This window comes from Pinus tabuliformis, chromosome J (assembly GCF_031772625.1).
Source record: "Pinus tabuliformis cultivar Carrire ecotype Pingquan chromosome J, CPIR1, whole genome shotgun sequence".
In the NCBI taxonomy this organism is placed as follows: Eukaryota; Viridiplantae; Streptophyta; class Pinopsida; order Pinales; family Pinaceae; genus Pinus; species Pinus tabuliformis.
Genome location: NC_142295.1, coordinates 147,956,689 through 147,974,927, shown reverse-complemented (window position 1 = coordinate 147,974,927; position 18,239 = coordinate 147,956,689).

The following is an 18,239-nucleotide window of genomic DNA, read 5'->3' as shown; positions in this document are numbered from 1 at the left end:
AGCTCAAAGTTTGTAATATGGTTGAGGACATGGATGTCAGAGATCACATGATTCACGACGCTGCTACCTAGCCCATGGAAACAGGTCATCTGACCGAAGAGAGATCATTTATTAATACCATTACAAATGATTAGGTCATGGGAACTACAAAGTTTGAGGAGCTCGGTGCCGAATAAGTTCTCGATTATGTCTTCAGATTTTCTCTTGAATCTATTAGCTAAGTGACCATCCTCATCAAGCCACAAGGGGTTGGGGTTAGAGTTGTTACTTAACATAATAGCTTTGTTAGTAGCAGTCCGAGCATTAAAGTCCCTGAGCAAAAGGATATTGCCTTCATTCCTTAGGTTGTAGATGTCTTTTTCTAAGGTATTGAAAGGAAAATTCTTATCCAGGTTGTTTTTCTTATAGGATGTAGAGTTGATAGGGGCGAAATAGCAGATTGCAAGGAAGATCCTATCGGTTGTAGAATTAAAGATATTGATCCAAATGTAATAGATATATGTGTTTGATTAAAAAAAATTATGTTAAAAAAACCATTTTGAACATTTCAAAAATTTAAATATTACTTATTTCTAAAATTATATTTTATTTTTACATTTTAATTATAAAAAATGATCTCTGGATTTAAACTTTTGTGATTCATATTACAGTAAATTCTTTCGGATTAATCACATTATCAGTTTTTTTATTGACATTTCAAACCAACTAATGTGGTTCATCACCAAGACGAAGATGAAGGATCTCATCTTGCCATGGGTTTAAATAATAGAGACGCATAATGTTCCAAATATGGAACATTATGCATCTCTATTATTTAAACCCCTGGCAAGATCATATCCTTCATCTTCATCTTGATGATGAACCACATTAGTTGGTTCGAAATGTAGACTAAAACACTGATGTTGTGATTAATCCGAAAGAACGATCTCAATATAAAAACTGATTTCATTGATATAAAAGTATCATTTTTTCGGTTAAAAAAAATATTATATTAAATCAACTTATATCACATAATATATTAGCCTTTTTTTTTAAGGAAATGGGTAGAGATTTGTGTTATTAAAAAAATTCTGGTTACAAGGCCAGAACCTTTACATATTCCATTTTTCCTTGTAGGTTTGAAATAGAGCACAAAGGCTCAATCCAAACCCTCAAACAATTTCCCCATGACACAAAATTTTTAGTACCTTTCCAACGATTTTTTTTTTGAAAAAAACCCAGTGTGTAGACACATTTACATTCCATTATTCACTACTTTTGTTTTGATTTAGTCTGACTTCTTATTTTCCATGGAAAATTACCTTTCCCTTTCTTCCCAACTTGAGTCCATTCTATGTTTTGTTTTATTTATAGCATATCATTTTTTGGCAACTGATTTTTGGAATCTTCTTCATCCACCTAATTTTCCAAAGAAGGTTCTTTTCCAACAAAAAATCTTGTGAATCCAAGAGGAGACCCATTTTCCATGAGGGTTTGCTGCTTTTCCACTTTCGTTGAGTCTAAAGGATCCTCACTGGCATGTTTTTTTTCCTTCTTGGTTTCTGTTGCCACTAATGCATTTTCTTTGGTAGCGTCTACTTCCTTCTTATCTTTTGGTTCTTTCTTATCCTAAAACTCTTCCTCTTTGTATACTATATAGTAATCGCACTGACCCCCTTCCCACTATTTGGGCCTTCATTGTTTTATTTTCTTTTTTCGATCTTTGTTTTTTCTGTAAACGTTTGGGGAAGTTTTTATTTACATGCCGTATTTGATAGCGTGCTCTACACTGAAATGAAACATTTCCATTGTCGAGCTTTTGGACCCAAGCATAGTTTGGAGCCACTAGATTAATCTCAACGGGAAAACCCTTATTGAAGTCCATCTCCACACATATTTGGGCATTATTAGTCTTATAAAAAAATTCAGTTTCAAGGTTTCGATAATAAAAATTTCCTAACCCATTTCCTTTGAGTTCTGTGTGTACTAGTGGAAACCAAATTACGGGCCAGCGAGTGGGAGTGAGGACATGAAAAATATCACTAGCATGGAGGTTGTGAATCAAATACCTAGCAGCATTGTGCATAATTAACGGAGTAGACTAATTCTTCTTGCAAGACATCATGTCTGGAGGCGTACTTAAAGAATGAGGCAGGGCATCCATGACACCATCGATGGATAGCCCCAACAAAAGCCACTTCAGGTAATTATTAGCATGCATTATGAAGTCGTTGACGAGGTAAGTACAAGAACCAAATGTGGGTCGTTATTGCCCTCATGCATGCATTAATACATTCATGCTAACCTACCGAGAGAGAGATGTTATGTGCCATATGGCCTGCAAAACCACTCATCCTTATCATGATTGAGACACATGGCAGTGGTGTAAAACTATCATGGGGTTATATATATTAACCTTAACATTAACATTATACATATTTTTAATTCCAAATTATAAGATGTATTTTACTTCTTTTCATGCTAAAATGAGTTTAATTAATAGTAAGAAAATCATTATTTTAAAAACTACAATCCTATCAAACATAGGATAATTATCATAAACTTAACCTTCTTAAGTGTAACTTTTTTTAATAATTCTTCACTTTAATTTATTTATATGTTTGAAATTTCAATAATTTAGAATTTTTAAAAATTGGGATAAAATCTTAAAGAGCAAAAGTTAATAGTTAAATATTTGATTGTAGTGTGTGATGCTTATCTATGCTATAGTAATGCATATATAGTGAATGCTATTTTATTGCATTTAATATGACTAACAATTGAAACTAATTAAATTATTTTTATGTAATAGTTTTGAGATCATTTCGTGGATTGTTGTAAATGTCACACGCAAAAATTTATATGCATAAATATTTATAGTTTATTTGATCGATTGAAATATCAAAGGTATGTAGAATTGTCTTAGACGTGGCAATGAGTCTAAGTCCATAATGAAGAGTGAATACTACTACATGCACACTACATGCAAGGGCCAAATTATGAGAAGGCTATCATAGTTCTGAATTTTTATTTATGTATGAGATAGATTGAAAATTCTTATTGAAATTATCGTGACTACATTTTATGATAACTATATGTATATGATATAGGTGAGATAATGGTTTCGTTTAGTAAGGATAGACGCTAATTGTAAACAAGAAATAAGGTGTTGGGATGGGGTCCCTTAGGTTAATTTTGGGGTAAAAGTCCAAGTTTTGATGTAAGGTTGATAAAAAAGATGTAAAGTCTCCGCGAATTGTGGATGCGGAGCATAGGTAGATAGGAGTCAAAAAGGGTTTTTACCCTCATTTATGTAAAGATTGAGTCAGTTTTGAGATCTACCCTTGGCTCGCTGACCATGGGATTGTATAAATAGGTGTTTCTTAGAGATTCTAAGGTAGATCTGTGTGTTTTTATGGGCACGACGGATGAAGTCTTAGAGAGTTAGCGCAAAGAAGTAAGTCTTAGAGGAGGAAAATGCTCTATAGCTGAGTGCACAGAGACCTAGAGTAGAGTCCGCAACTGAGTGCGCAGGGAAGTTTTTAGTCTGTAACCTTATACTGAATATCAATAAAGAAGACTATTGGGGAAATTCATATGTTTTATCTGTTTCTTTCTGTTGTTTATGTTTACGATATATCTTATGATGAAGCAATGTCTTTATGAATTAATGATGTATTGATGCATGAATCTATTAGATGAGTCTCTTTAATTGAACGTAATGAATTTTAAGTATTTACGTGAAGGTTATAATACTTTATGTTAAGTTTATTAAGCACTTAAGAAATTCTCTGTATATTCCAATATGAGATTAGTCTATGATGCACGTAAGTAGATAACCTATCTGTTAAAGGTTCGAAAAAATCGATCATAGACCTTCGTGAAGGTCTAGGGGACGACTGAATGAAATTACAACGTTCAATCCTCATGGCTTAAAGATCTGTGCGAAGGCAGATCTAGGACACAACACGACATCACACTGATCTCTGGGTGTGAAAACTTGGTTCCAGTATCCCCCCATATTGCTTTGGATGAGACTTCAGTTCGTGCTACATGGGTTGATGTCGAAAGGGCCAGTAGTGTAGGGTTTTGTTTGGCACAACTAACTCTGAACCTGGGTCAGGACCCTCTAAAGCAACAAATGGTTCCGTTGCCAGGACCGGGACTTGCATAAAGAGATGTGTGATGTCACATCACTGGAATCTGACCAAAAAGGAAATTGAGAAGTGGTTGGATAGGAAGATCCACGAATTCGCGGTGCAGGAGAACAGAATCCACATCTAACAAAATAACAGTGGTTGGATAGATATTTGTACATAGAAATACATAGAATTTTCTTCTGCACCTTCCCGATCGAACTATACGAGTGGATCACTAAGTTGGCAGACAAACAAGGAAGGTGGAGGCTTGACAGTCCAATAGTGTGGACTCCAGAACTAGTGCGGAGGTTGGAAACGTCTAAAGATAAGATCGCGCACGCTGTTGATCATTGGCTTGATCAAGTTATAGGAGAATTTGTAACAGAATTCGCAGTTGATACCTCAGTCAGTTACAGCGAAGCAGAGCGACGCTTCTTCAAGGGACTACGAGATAAGTATTTGAGATCCTTGAATACCTGGATTAAGATTCTCTTGTGTGAAAAGCAAGTTATGCCATTGCCTTGATGTTTGGATCTACACAAAGTGGACGAAGCTTTAGAAACCAAGAAAAAGCAGGGCCTGAATATAGGCCGTTTGATCCAGGTGGCTCTAGGGACACACACATGACAAAGAGGGCTTATGGAAGCTCGAAAATCAAAGTGATCAGAATGATTTCGAACTAGGACCAGAGCGTAGATCTCGTCGTCCTAATCGCGATGGTGTGAACAATTCGTCAAACCGAGCTCGTATGTGAAAGTTAGAGGTAGTCAAAGTTCAGAGTTGACTTGGGTGACTGGGCATGCTTAAGGAGGAGACAATTTCGCCAAAACTCGGCCACCGGATTCCGGCCAACCTGGGCCAAATTCTGGGCGAATTTGTGGCCTGGTTAATTTGTCTCCTTCAGTCATTTTTTGAATTTTTAAAAATGACTATTAAACATTTTAAATTGAAAAAAATATGTAAAAAAATTGGTGGCGGGCCATGACCTTGCCACCGCTGTCGCACCCCAAACTAAATCACAAGAAAAATTATTCTCCACCCTCCCACTGAACCGTTAAACATATTAAACTTAATATTGGGGTGGGCACGGGCCACCTCTGGTGGACCCGGTCCACACCCCCAAAACATTACCTATGCTATACATTTGTTGAATTAAAGTGGGGCTGGCATGGATCAAACCCGCCCAGCCCACGTGGGCCGGCCCCCACCGGGTGGCCCCATATATGGTGCGTACGCCATGAACCCAAAACAATAATTGCGCCGATATACCATGTACAAACCAACCTCCGCGCCATTTCCAAGAAAGTTATGAAGGGTTAAGGGGCGGGCCGCCCAATGCGGACCCGACCCCAAAATTTTTAATTCGGTTTAACATAAAAAACAAAAGGCACATTAAAATGGAGGGGTCACGGTTTAACCACCCGACCTCCTCCTTATTATTTGAAGTGTATACCAATCCGCCCAAATGGATTCATTGGTTTATTCGCTCACAAACTTATATAAACCTTCATTTCGACAATGCGCCCAGGCATGGAGGAACCAGGGGTGGGCACGAAAATTGACACTGTAATTTTTAATTAATTTATTGTAGGTGGAACCATGATTGAGCAAAATTCTCAGGAGGGTGAAATTTTTGCAGTGTCCAAATTGGACAAATTTTATGTCAATCTTACACCTCTCAACAACACGAACCCGATGTCGTAGTCAATTTCCTGATTTGAGCAGAAGATTTGCAGAGGACCTGGAGGAGGGAATCTTTGAGGAATCTAGGGGGAATCTAAAGATTCCTTAAGCCCCAGATTTTTACTTTCTCATAATTAAGAAATTTGATAGTCGATTTTGCACTATTCGACGCCACAAATCTGATGGTGTGTTCAAATTTTCCATTTGCTCATTTCATTTTTCAGCCACTTTTCTAAGTGGAGTGTAGGTGTTAGCATTCATGTGCGAGCAGCCATTTCCATGAGATTCGACGCCGCGAGATTGATGGTATGACTAGCTTCAGTAGTTTGACATCCTTTTCTTCATATGGCCCCTAGATGTGAGGTATATGCAATGTGTTCATGTACTTCTTTTGCTATGCATTGTGCTGCACAGATCCCTGTTTGATGTTTGATGTGGGATCTTGTTTTCTTACTTGCTTCATGATTTCTGCTTGATGTGATGCATGATTACTTTGAGATCCCTTTGTTGTTATGTTGATGGGATGCTCATGTTGTTGCCATGTATGTTTGTATTGAGATCCCTTTTATGCCATGTTGGCGGGATGCTCATCATGCATGAGTTTATGTCATACTGATAGGAGTCCTTTTGACTGAGAGTTCCTGTAGTGGAACATCTCTTGGAGCCACTCCTGCGTGAGGGAATTTTCCTTGTATGATAGCGACATCATCTCTTATGTACATCATCACTATTGACAACACTTAATGTAGTGGCCTACACCATCTTGACACCGAGGCCTAGAGACGTAGTCCCTCCTGGACGAAGTCCGTTATCAACGGCTTATGTTTCCATGTTTTGACGATTGTCATGCTCCTCTTCTTTACAACATGCAGATGTATTCATTTATGTTCTTTTAAAATTGAAATTTAACACATCACAAAAGTAAAAGGTCTTGGAAGGGTCCTTTGTCACACCCGGACTCGGATCACCGTTGATTGGACCTCCTTCAAGTGACGACGAGGGAGCGGTACAAGCCTCACCGTGGAGCGTTGTCCAATTGATAAGGCAGGGTTTTCCATGGATACATCGTCCATCCACTTCACCTCCACCTTCACCTCCATAACACACACCTTCGCCCACACCGCCACCACCACCACCTCCATTCAACATGTCGAATACAATGAAGTTGCCAGTTTTCAAGGGCCTAGGAAGTGAGAACGCAAATTAGTTTTGGTTTGTTGCGAAGGCTATGTGGACAACACAAAAAATCATAGATGATAATATAAAGAAGGTGCAGTTGGTTACCACTCTGCAAGATTGAGCTCTTAGATGGTACATTAAGTACTGCACCGATAATCCGTTGGCATCATTAGCAGACACTTAGGCCACTTTGAACAAAGAATTCGGTAAGCCTAAGTCTAACTCACAATAAGTAATTGGATTCAAGAAAATCACGATGAGGGCTAGTGAAACGCCCTGGGAGTTAGATCAAATATTGAAGTGCATGATCCGTAAAGCTAATATGCACCTCATAGATAGTTAGCACTGCGAATGGTTTATAGCCTCACTCCTGCCCCACCTAAGGATTGCTTTATCACAGAGGAAGATAGGGACTTAGGCGGAAGCTTTGGAAATCACGATGAGATTGCATGAAACACCTATTCAGGATGCGTCTTTGGGAGTCCAACAAATTCACTCACAGTTGCAGAACCTCTGCTTGGAATTGCAAAGCTTGAAAAAAGAAAAAGAGGCTAGGCTGGAGGTGCACGAGGAAGTTTGGTGCCTCAAGTGTAAGAGCCAGAGGCATGATAAAGATCACTGTCCTGTCTTCGAAAATTATATCACAGGGGCGGGACCAATGCCCCTGAGGTAAGAAGCTCCAACAGGACCAAGTGCGAGACCCGCGCTATGGTGCGCTATTTGTCAGGTGGCCGGAAAACATGTAACATATAATTTTCATTTGCTGCAAAAGTTTGTGTAGACACCACAACAATTGTTCTGTGATTTATGAAAATAGGTGGGCCACGATGAGCGCCACTGCCACAACTACGAATTGATGATGGAGAGGACGCCTACGTACCGAATGCAAGAAGAAACCCGCCCTCTGGATCAGGGCACTAGGGGAGCATGTGGAGGATATCAGGGGCGTGGATGAGGTCGAGGAGGAGAAGGACCGGGTAGAGGTCATGGACAGATCATTTTCTATAATTGTAGGACACCAGGGCACTATGCGTGGGAGTGTCTAAATCAGACATGCCCGTCATGTCAATACTGCACTCAGTTTGACCACACAATAGAAGAATGCCCTGTGTTGATAGCTAAGATGCAGGAGAAGAAGGCACAACCTCAGCAGCCTACCCAGAACTTGCAGATGATGAGGGTTGAGCCCCGTGAGGAAGATCTGAATGTGAATATCGTGCTAAGAAGCGGAATAACGACTGGTGATGATAAAGGAAAACAACCTGAAGAAAGTGGGTGGGTCCACAAGGCCCCAGAAAAGGAAGTTGGCTTCGATCTGGAACGTGTGAAGGAGACGTTTATGGAGGCAAAGAAAAACTTCACTGAGGCATCTACCTCAGGTAGTCAAGGCAAACTACCAGGAACCAACGTGCCCACAGAGATTGATCCCTCTATACTCACCACATTCTTGGAAACCTGTATGAAACTACCGCACGATAGCAAGGCTGTAAAGGGGCTATAGGAATTGATAAATAAGTGTGCTGGTAAGGAAAGTACTCCTAATGGACACTACGTAGTCAGGAAGATTGGAAAGCATAAGGCAAGAACAGGGCACGAGATGAGGCTCACCGCGCAAATAGGAGACTATGAGATGGACCAGGTTATTTTGGATTTGGGGTCTGATGCGAATGTTTTGCCTAAATAGACGTGGGAGAGAATGGGGAGACCTGTGCTGCAGTGGTCCCCAATTCAATTAAGGATGGAGAACCAACAAAAGATTATCCCCATGGGATGATTACATGGAGTCATTGTAGATATAGAAGGTGCGAGTGTGCTGACTGACTTTGAAGTGATAGAAATTGTTGATGATAACAATCCATACCCTGCGCTCCTTGGTATTGATTGGGCTATTGATATGAATGGGGTCATCAACTTAAAGAAGTGGACAATTTCATTTGAAAGGAAATCGCTCTGTGTTGTAGTACCATTGGACCATGCAGAAGGACCGCGCTATAGTGAACCGGTCCGTGACTATGAAGAAAGTGATGATGATTTGGATCAAATTTAGAAAATAACAGTGCGAGATCAAGACTGGATTAACCCAACAGCTGATGGACAGATTGCATGGAATAGTGAAAGCTCCTGTACATCAGATTCAAATGAAGAATTGGAGCATTGGAAGAATCGGTTACACGAAGTATCTACGCTGCACTGTAACATGATGAATAAATCGATGCATTGTGTATCATTGGAGGTAAGAAATTTACCCTATTATGATGGTTTAACTGATGGAGATAAGTTTTTGGATTCCTTTGAAAGAGAAATACATGAGGATCATCAATATCAAGCATTGGATTTGGAATTGCACGCTACGCCTATGCTTGCACAGTGGTGGGGTACACACAAAGACAACTTTGATGAATGGCGTGATTACAAAAGGATGATGAGGTTGTGATTTGGTTGCCCAAAAGTTCGGCTGACTGATAAATATGATGGGAGAAATGATCCACATGACCATTTAGTGAAATGGACTAAAGTTTATGGAGCAGAGCCACAGCCATAATGGGTGCATTTATTCTGTCATACTTTGGATATAATCCCTATGAATTGGTACCTAGAAACCGAGCTCTGCCATGGCATCGCAGACTGGGATATATTAAGGGAAGGATTTCTGATGACCTTCAGTTTTGAGGATGGGTTTGAAAACATTGATGAAGCTTTGCAGGAGGTTAAAGCAATGATCTTCAGAATACCCTAGGACCCTTTGGAGTTGGTTTAGATAGACTGGAGCACCCAGCTACGCCATGCGTTGGAATCCTATAATGTGACTGATGAAGGGGAGGATGAGGATCCAAGAAATATCAATATTCTAGAGGCAGAAGGCTATCTCATAGTTGAAGGTCTACAAATAGAAAATCCAGACATCACCGCGACATTGAAGACTAGGAAAGTGAACATTGGTACCGGAGTAGAGCCAAATTTTGCGAAGATCGATGATTACTGGGATGATGCCACGATGGATAAATTTGCTGAGTTGCTCCAAGAATATCAGGATTTGTTTCCTACAAAATTTTCGGACTTAAAAGGCATCATTGGTGACTTGGGCGTGATGAAAATTACCTTAAAGCCATGCGTGAAGCCTATTAAGTAGAGGCCATATCGCCTTAATCCCAAATACAAGGAAAAGGTTCGCTTAGAGTTGGATAAGATGCTAGAAGCAGGCATCATCAAACCAGTTGAAGAATCAGACTGGGTGAGCCCGATGGTGGTTTAGGAAAAGAAGCAGAAGGGATAAATAAGGATTTGCGTAGATCTAAGGAAGCTTAACAATGCCTGCGTCCATGATCCTTTCCCAACGCCGTTTACTAATGAGGTACTGGATAATGTGGGAGGGCCCGAGGCCTACTCATTCATTGATGGGTTCTCTGGATACCATCAGAATAAGATTGCGCCAAAAGACATGAGTAAGACAACCTTCACGATGGAATGGGGTTGTTTCCACTGTACTGTGATGCCGTTTGGACTCAAGAATGTGCCAACGATATTCTCTCGCGTAGTCATCGCGTCGTTCAAGGAGTTTATTCAAAAATTCTTGGAGGTATATTATGATGACTGGACAATGTTTGGGTTAGTAAAGTGCCACATAACTAGTCTACGCTTAATGTTGGATATGTACCAAAGGTATCAGATCACACTGAACCTGAAGAAGTGCTTATTCTGAGTCCCCTTTGGGATTTTGCTGGGTCATGTGGTGTGCAAGCAAGGACTAATGGTGGACCCTGCCAAGATCGTGGTGATAGTCAATTTGGAGGCCCTAAGGAGTGTCAAACAATTGCGTGCAATGTTGGGCCATACTGGGTATTATCGAAAATTCATCAAGGCTTATGCTCAAATTACCACGCCTATGGAGAAGTTATTAAAGAAGGATGCTACATTATGTTGGGATGAAGAATGTCAATGCAGTCTAGTTGTATTAAAAGAAAATATGGTCACCGCACCGATCTTGGTCTTCCTGAATTGGAAGAAGGAATTTCATGTGCACATTGATGCCTCGTGTATTGCGTTGGGAGTAGTGCTGACACAGGCTGGTGAAGGAGAGATGGATCATCCTATAGCATTTGCAAGTAGAAAGTTGTCAAAGGTTGAGAAGAACTACTCAATGACAGAGCGTGAAGGATTGGCTATGGTGTACGCACTCCAAAAGTTCATACACTATCTGTTGGGCGAACATTTCAAGATGTACACAAACCACTCCACCTTGAAGTACATAGTCAATAAGCCTGTGTTGGGGGGGAAGATATGCAGATGGCTGCTGCTATTTCAGGAATATGACTTTGAGGTAATTGTCAATCTAGGAAGGTTGAATGCAGGACCTGACCATCTGTCGCGGATTGAAATAGGGGAGGAGCCTACTAATTTGGAGGAAGGGTTGCCCGATGCGCATCTCTTCACGATGTGTGTAGCGGGTAACCATTTTACAGATATTATCCACTTTTTGACAACAGGAATGGCTCCAGAAGGATACACTAGTCAGCAAAAGAAAGAATTAGTAGTGCGTGCAACAAATTTCTCAGTAATTTCAGGACATTTATATAAGATGGGTTCAGACGAGATACTCTGATGGTATGTACCCGATTTTGAATGAAACAACATCCTCGTTGAAGCTCATGGGGGAGATACGGGAGGATATTATGCAGGAAAAGTGATAGCGTAGAAGATTTGGTGTGCGGGTTTGTGGTGGCCTATGTTACATAAGGATACCAAAGCAGATTGTAGGGTGTGCGATCCATGTCAGAGAACGGGCAGACCATCACGTAGGGATGAGTTTCCACTAAATCCTCAGGTGTCGTTACAACCATTTGAGAAATGGGAAATTGATTTTGTAGGACCGATTCAGCCCCAGGTAAGAAAACAGGGGTGCACTATATCATCACCACAACGGAGTATCTGACTAGATGGGTGGAGGCACAACCTGTGAATGATTGTCCAGGGGCCACAATAGCAAAGTTCTTGTTTGAGTACATGTTAACCAGGTTTGGCTACCAAAAAGTGTTGATAAGTGATCACAGTAAACACTTCCTCAATGAAACGATCAACGCGTTGACCAAGAATTCCAGGTTTATCATCAGAAGAGAACACCATTTCATTCACAAGATAATGGAATAGTTGAGGCCTTTAACAATATCTTGGAGAATGTGCTGACAAAGATTTGCAATGCACAACGAAATGATTGGGACGTACGCGTACTTGAAGTGTTGTGGGCATACAAGACTACTTGCAAAAAGATAACATGCCAGACACCTTTTCGATTGGTCTATGGCATAGAAGCTGTGATGCATATGGAATATATCGTGCCTAGTCTGCGCATAGTAGCTTTCACAGGGATGACGAACCGTGGAGCCTTGGAAGATCGGCTCGTGCAACTGATGGAGCTCGAAGAGGACAGATTCTTGGCTGGATTTCATCAGCAAGTACAGAAGGAACGTGAAAAAGCATGGCACGATTGACACATCAAGCTGTGCATGTTTAAGGTAAATGACTTGGTTTTATTATATGATAGTAAGTTTTCTAAGTTTCCAGGAAAGTTTTAGATGCACTAGCTTGGGCCATATGTCATCAAAGAAATTATAGATGGAGGCGCAGTTCAGCTCGCGAAGCTAAATGGAGAACCTTTTCTAGGAAGGGTGAATGGAAGCCGATTGAAGCCATATACAGGAGATCCAACTCAATGACTATATGATGGCATGACAGTATTAGTTCTCCTGGAAGCTGCAAGGGAGTGCGAGATTGTAAACTACACTACCAAGTTTGAGGAACTGCGCGACAGGGGGGCTGCACGAAAAAGGGAGACGTTACCATATCAGAAGTTGTGTGAAGGGAGCTACGCTCGAAAAGGGGATACTGTGCAGCAAAACCAGAAAGTGAGTGTTAGAGTCATTGTTCATGATTTGATAGCTACGAGATGGTTAAGAGGAGCGGGCAACCAACATTTAAGGCTAAAATCTTTGCACCCTTAGAGTTTTTGAGCTGTGCTGTCTATTGCTTATGAGCCGCTCATTTTTGAGGATTTGGTCCCGAGCCCTGCTTTTGCAAATTTTCCCAAGTTAAATAAGAAATTCATCTAGGAAAACAAGTTAGCAGAAGTGGTTTGATTTTCTGTACTTGGTCACCGATGATGCCATACAGGAAGTGATCAAGCGGTGGCCGACAGATTGGCACACCCCGTTCGACTTAGAAGTAGGCACCAACAAAGAAGTGGGGAGCTTAGCTGAGAAAAAACGAAAGGATGCAACAAAGCAGGTGACACAGAAGTTGGCCATGCAGCGGAAGAAGGAGGCCGAAGAGAAGGATCGAATGGAAAAGGAGCACACTGCCAAGGAACAAGCTGAACAAGAACAATGTGACTTCGAGCAAAGCGGCAAATCCCCTTCACCTGAAACTAAGGAGGAAGAGTAGTTTATGTAGGGCGGTGGCGGTGATGAGGGGCATAGTACCCCATTTAGGCTAAGGAAGCGTAGAGACGAGCAACAACAAATTGATTACCACAAAAAGACAAAGTCAGATAAAGCGCAATAGGATACCATCACTTTGACAGAGGGCAATCTCGACGAGATCGGTGACAAGGAGCCCGACACTACAACCAAAGTGTTGCAGCAATTCAAGCAACAATACATGTAGTCACTGGGAAATGTTTAGAAGGATCTGTGCGAACTGCAGATCCAAACCAACAGAATACAGGTGGGCGCAGGACAAGTGAGTGCCGCACAGACGAACCTGGCACTAGGGATGAGTTAGGTTGCAGAACTAGTAAGGACGGTGGACCACATAATAGTTTCTCTTCCAGAGGGGTCCTTGAGCATGGAATTGGCCGATGACAAGCTCATCTTAAGTACCCTGAAGAAAATCAGCCTCAATATTGCAGTGCTCCCCAATGAATTTCTTCACGTGCTACAGACAGGAGTGACAGTAGAACATAGAGCTTGGGAGCAGCGCGCTCTCAATTTAATAAGCGAGTTCTGGTTGAACAATGAACAAATGTTCGCTGAGAAGATGCAGGCCCTAAAGGAGAGGGATACCATCTAGGCCCAGAGCTCCTAGTTGGCGTCCGCGATTGCAGAGGCGTGCCGAACAGTGCCGAACTTGCACATACCTGAGGACGCACAATTAGAGGCCAAGATCCAGAAACTAGCTATGGGCATCCGCGATGAAAAGGCAGAGGTGGAAAGAGTTCAATTTGAACTCAATATGAAAATCACGAAGTTGCAGCTCAAGTCACAGCCTTCGACTCCACCCGAAGTCAGGGAACAACGCAGAGCTACCATCTAGGAAGGGATCACTACTGTGGATGCCGCCGTTGTAGACTGCACAACTTTGTTCGAACAAGAAATGGAGTTAGTAACAACCCTGTAGGAAGACCCCAACATGAATATATTGAGTACAGAGATCTGCGAGCTCCAAAAGTAGTATGACGAGGTTAGGGTGATGACGCGCTCAATTGCTGCAGTGCAGTGCCTCGCCAAGCTATAGGAGGGGAAGTAGCTCAGAAAAAAGAGGAAGTGCTTAAGGCAAGGTTGGGTCCTTGGTTGGAAGAAGCCTACCAAGTCTCAACCAACATTCAGGAGAAGCTCACGAACTTGCAGCTCACACAGCAGAAGATCAAGCTGGTCGACGAAGGACCAGTTATGGAGTAGCTCGTTGAACAAGTGAAGCAGACAGTTACACAAAGCGCTGTTGAGGTAGAGTTGTGTAGGTGGAGCTGGGGAATCTTCGTATTAAGATCATTGTGCCGGCCGAGTGACTCGAGGGAGAGTCACGATCTTTGTGTTGGGGGCCTGTTGGGATGGGGTCCCTTCGGTCAGTTTTGGGGTAAAAGCCCAAGTTTTGATGTAAGGTTGATAAAAAAGATGTAAAGTCTCCGCGAATTGTAGATGCGGAGCGCGTAGATAGATAGGAGTCAAAAAGGGTTTTTACCCTCATTTATGTAAAGATTGAGTCAGTTTTGAGATCTACCCTTGGTCCGTGGACCATGGGATTGTATAAATAGGTGTGTCTTAGAGAGTCTAAGGCAGATCTATGTGTTTTTATGGGTACGACGGATGGAGTCTTAGAGTTAGCGCATAGAAGTAAGTCTTAGAGGAGGAAAAGGCTCTGCAGCTAAGTGCGCAGAGGCCTAGAATAGAGTCCGTAGCTAAGTGCACGGACCCCTGCAGCTGAGTGCGCAGGGAATTTTTGAGTCTGTAACCTTATACTGAATATCAATAAAGAAGACTGTTGGGGAAATTCATATGTTTTATTTGTTTCTTTCTGCTGTTTATGTTTACGATATATCTTATGATGAAGGAATGTCTTTATGAATTAATGATGTATTGATGCGCGAATCTATTGGATGAATCTCTTTAATTGAACGTAATGAATGTTAAGTATTTACTTGAAGGTTATAATATGTTCTGTTAAGTCTATGTAGATTCCAATATGAGATTATTCTACGATGCGCGTAAGTAGATAACCTATCTGTTAAAGTTCCACAAAAGTCGATCATAGACCTTCACGAAGGTCTAGGGGACGACTGAAGGAAATTACAACGTTGAACCCTTAGGGCTTAAATATCTGTGCGAAGGCAGATATAGGACACAACAAGATATCACACTGATCTCTGGGTGTAAAAACTTGGTTCCAACATCCCCCCATTCTACTTCAGGTGAGACTTCAGTCCAAGCTACGCGGGTGGATGCCGAAAGGGCCAATAGTGTAGGGTTTTGTTTGGCACAACTAACTCTGAACCTGGGTCAGGACCCTCTAAGCCAACACAAGGATCTCACAATAATGACACTAAAACCCTAAGATATGACTTAATCAATATGAGCTATGTTATGTTATAGGCTTCTAGTGGGACACTTTAATAGCAAGATTGTACAAGCCTATGCTTTGCTTGTGTGTGAAAGCATTCACAAAATATCATCTAAGGGACTATTTAGTAAAGAAGGAGATGCTTGAGCTTGGAAGTGTGAGTGGAGAAAGAAAGATGCAGCTTAAATGAATCTATTGCGAAAAAATAATTTTATATGATAGTTGGGCTTATGAGTACATTATATATTTTGAGCATGTCAAGGAAAACAATGAATTGAATCTCACCCACGAGCAAGGATATTCATACAAACAAGTATTATGTTGATTTTCATACTTTATCTCAATTATGATTTCTAAATTTCTATCGATGAAATAATTGTTGCTTAAAATGGTTATGACATGAATGTTTCATTTTATAACTGTTATAGGCATGTGTTAGAATGCTAAAGGTTTTGTGAATGTCCCAAGATGACTAAAAGAGATGATTGTTTGTTGTTGTTCAATATAAACAACAATGAGACAAAGTCGAAATGAATAGAATGGCATTGTAAGTACAACTAAAAAAATGAATCCATTGAACCTTATTAAAAAGAAGAGAATGTCAAAGATAGCATTATTCCAAGGGGGAGAAAAAAGTAATATCTCAATCACAATGATTGAACTTGATACTTGTTTATATTGCAATTAAGTTTTTCATTACTATTTTTTCTCCGTGTTGGCAGCATGGTGTTGGCATTGATGTCAACAAGATTCTGGAGCTTAAGTTGATGACTGGATGATTGGGCTAAGTTTAAGAATGTTGATGCTGTGATTGATATGGTGTTAGCAGAAGGATTGAAGGATGCAGGACCAAAAGTACATAGTTCTACAAGACTTCAACTACTTGAATGTTTGCGCTACAAGACTCTAATTACCAGACCATCTGTGTTTGTGTTACAGGACTCCAATTACTGGATTGTATACATTTTCCATCAGAATTTGATACTCTGGTAATTAATAGTCTTATGGAGCTTGTGATGATGTTCTATTGTTTGCAGAGGATGTATAGGCTTTGGAGGTGTCTAGTAAGATGGTGGTGAAGTTAGAAGCAAGTGGAAAAGACTTGGGTCAGAGAAATTTCAATTTTCCTCACTTTGGAGCAGTAGTGTGGTCTCTCCATTAGCATAGAGAAACACTAAGTAGTGGCATGGTCTTCTACTATTATGAATGCGAAGTTTGCTACAAAGTGATGCTTTAGTGCCAACAACATTTTCCTATAGCAGCTTAAAAAAATACCACAAGCCTTTCTTAAACACATACATGGAAGACATAATATGAATGATAAGGTGTCCAACATTCCCTCCCTTAATCCGAAGGGGTACGTATGAGTCCACGAAGAGAGTTGTAATACAAAATGTGGAAAAATGCATGAAAACACTAGGCTGAATGTGCTCTCTAAAATGTTGGTATAAGGGGGGTGGTTTAAGGATTACCACCAACACTAGAATGCTTAGTGCAGTTCCTGGAACTCTTCCAAGTCTAGAAAGAGGAAGTGTTCTGCAAGAGGAAGTGTTCCTCATGTTTTGAAGAGGGAAACCTTCAACCTTGAAAGGGGGGTCTCACCCCGCATAAAAAGAGAGAACCTCAACCTAAAAAGGGAGGTCTCAACCTGTGATAGTTTAAGGATGACCAACAACTCTGGAATGCTTAATGCAATTCCTGGAACTCTTCCAAAACTGGCAAGAAGATAAAGTCTTCTGCTAGAGTAAGTGTCCCCAATTCTTTGAAAAGGAATCACCAACTAAAGGCATGCTCAGGGGCATCTTAGTCTCTGGTTACAACTCTGAATTTGGTATTGCAGGTTGTGGCTCAGGCTTGCTTGATGTGGATTTGAAGCTTGTAGATGACCATCACTTCCCCCCCTTTCAGATACAAGGTGATAAGATGAAGAGATCTCAACTGCAATAATTTTCAATATTCGAGAACAAATCTTGTTGTATGAGCGAAATATCTTGTTGGCTGTAGAAGCCCATTGCCAAGAAGCGGTCCATCCAGGATGAATCCTTGTTCTTGCAGCAGGTTTTTTTTTGAAGCATCTGTGTGAAGAATGGGTATGATGACCACAATGCTTGCACAGATGAAGATTAAAACAATGATATTTCACATGGCCAACTCTGTCACAATGTTGGCATTTAACAATCTATTGTTGCTGCTGTGGAAGAGGAACATAATCTAAGACAAATGAAGGTGAATTGTCATGAAGAAATCCAACACTCTAAAACTAGACGGGCTTTGAGTAATCTGGAATGTGAAAGGAAACCTTCTTATCATATCCAAGTCTAGTTTTGTGCTTGTTATGGACAAGCTCTTCCCAAGGTTTGATGATTGGCTTGGGAAGTGTAGGCTGGACTTCTAAATCTGCATTCACATGTGCTCTTGAATCAGCCTCAACTT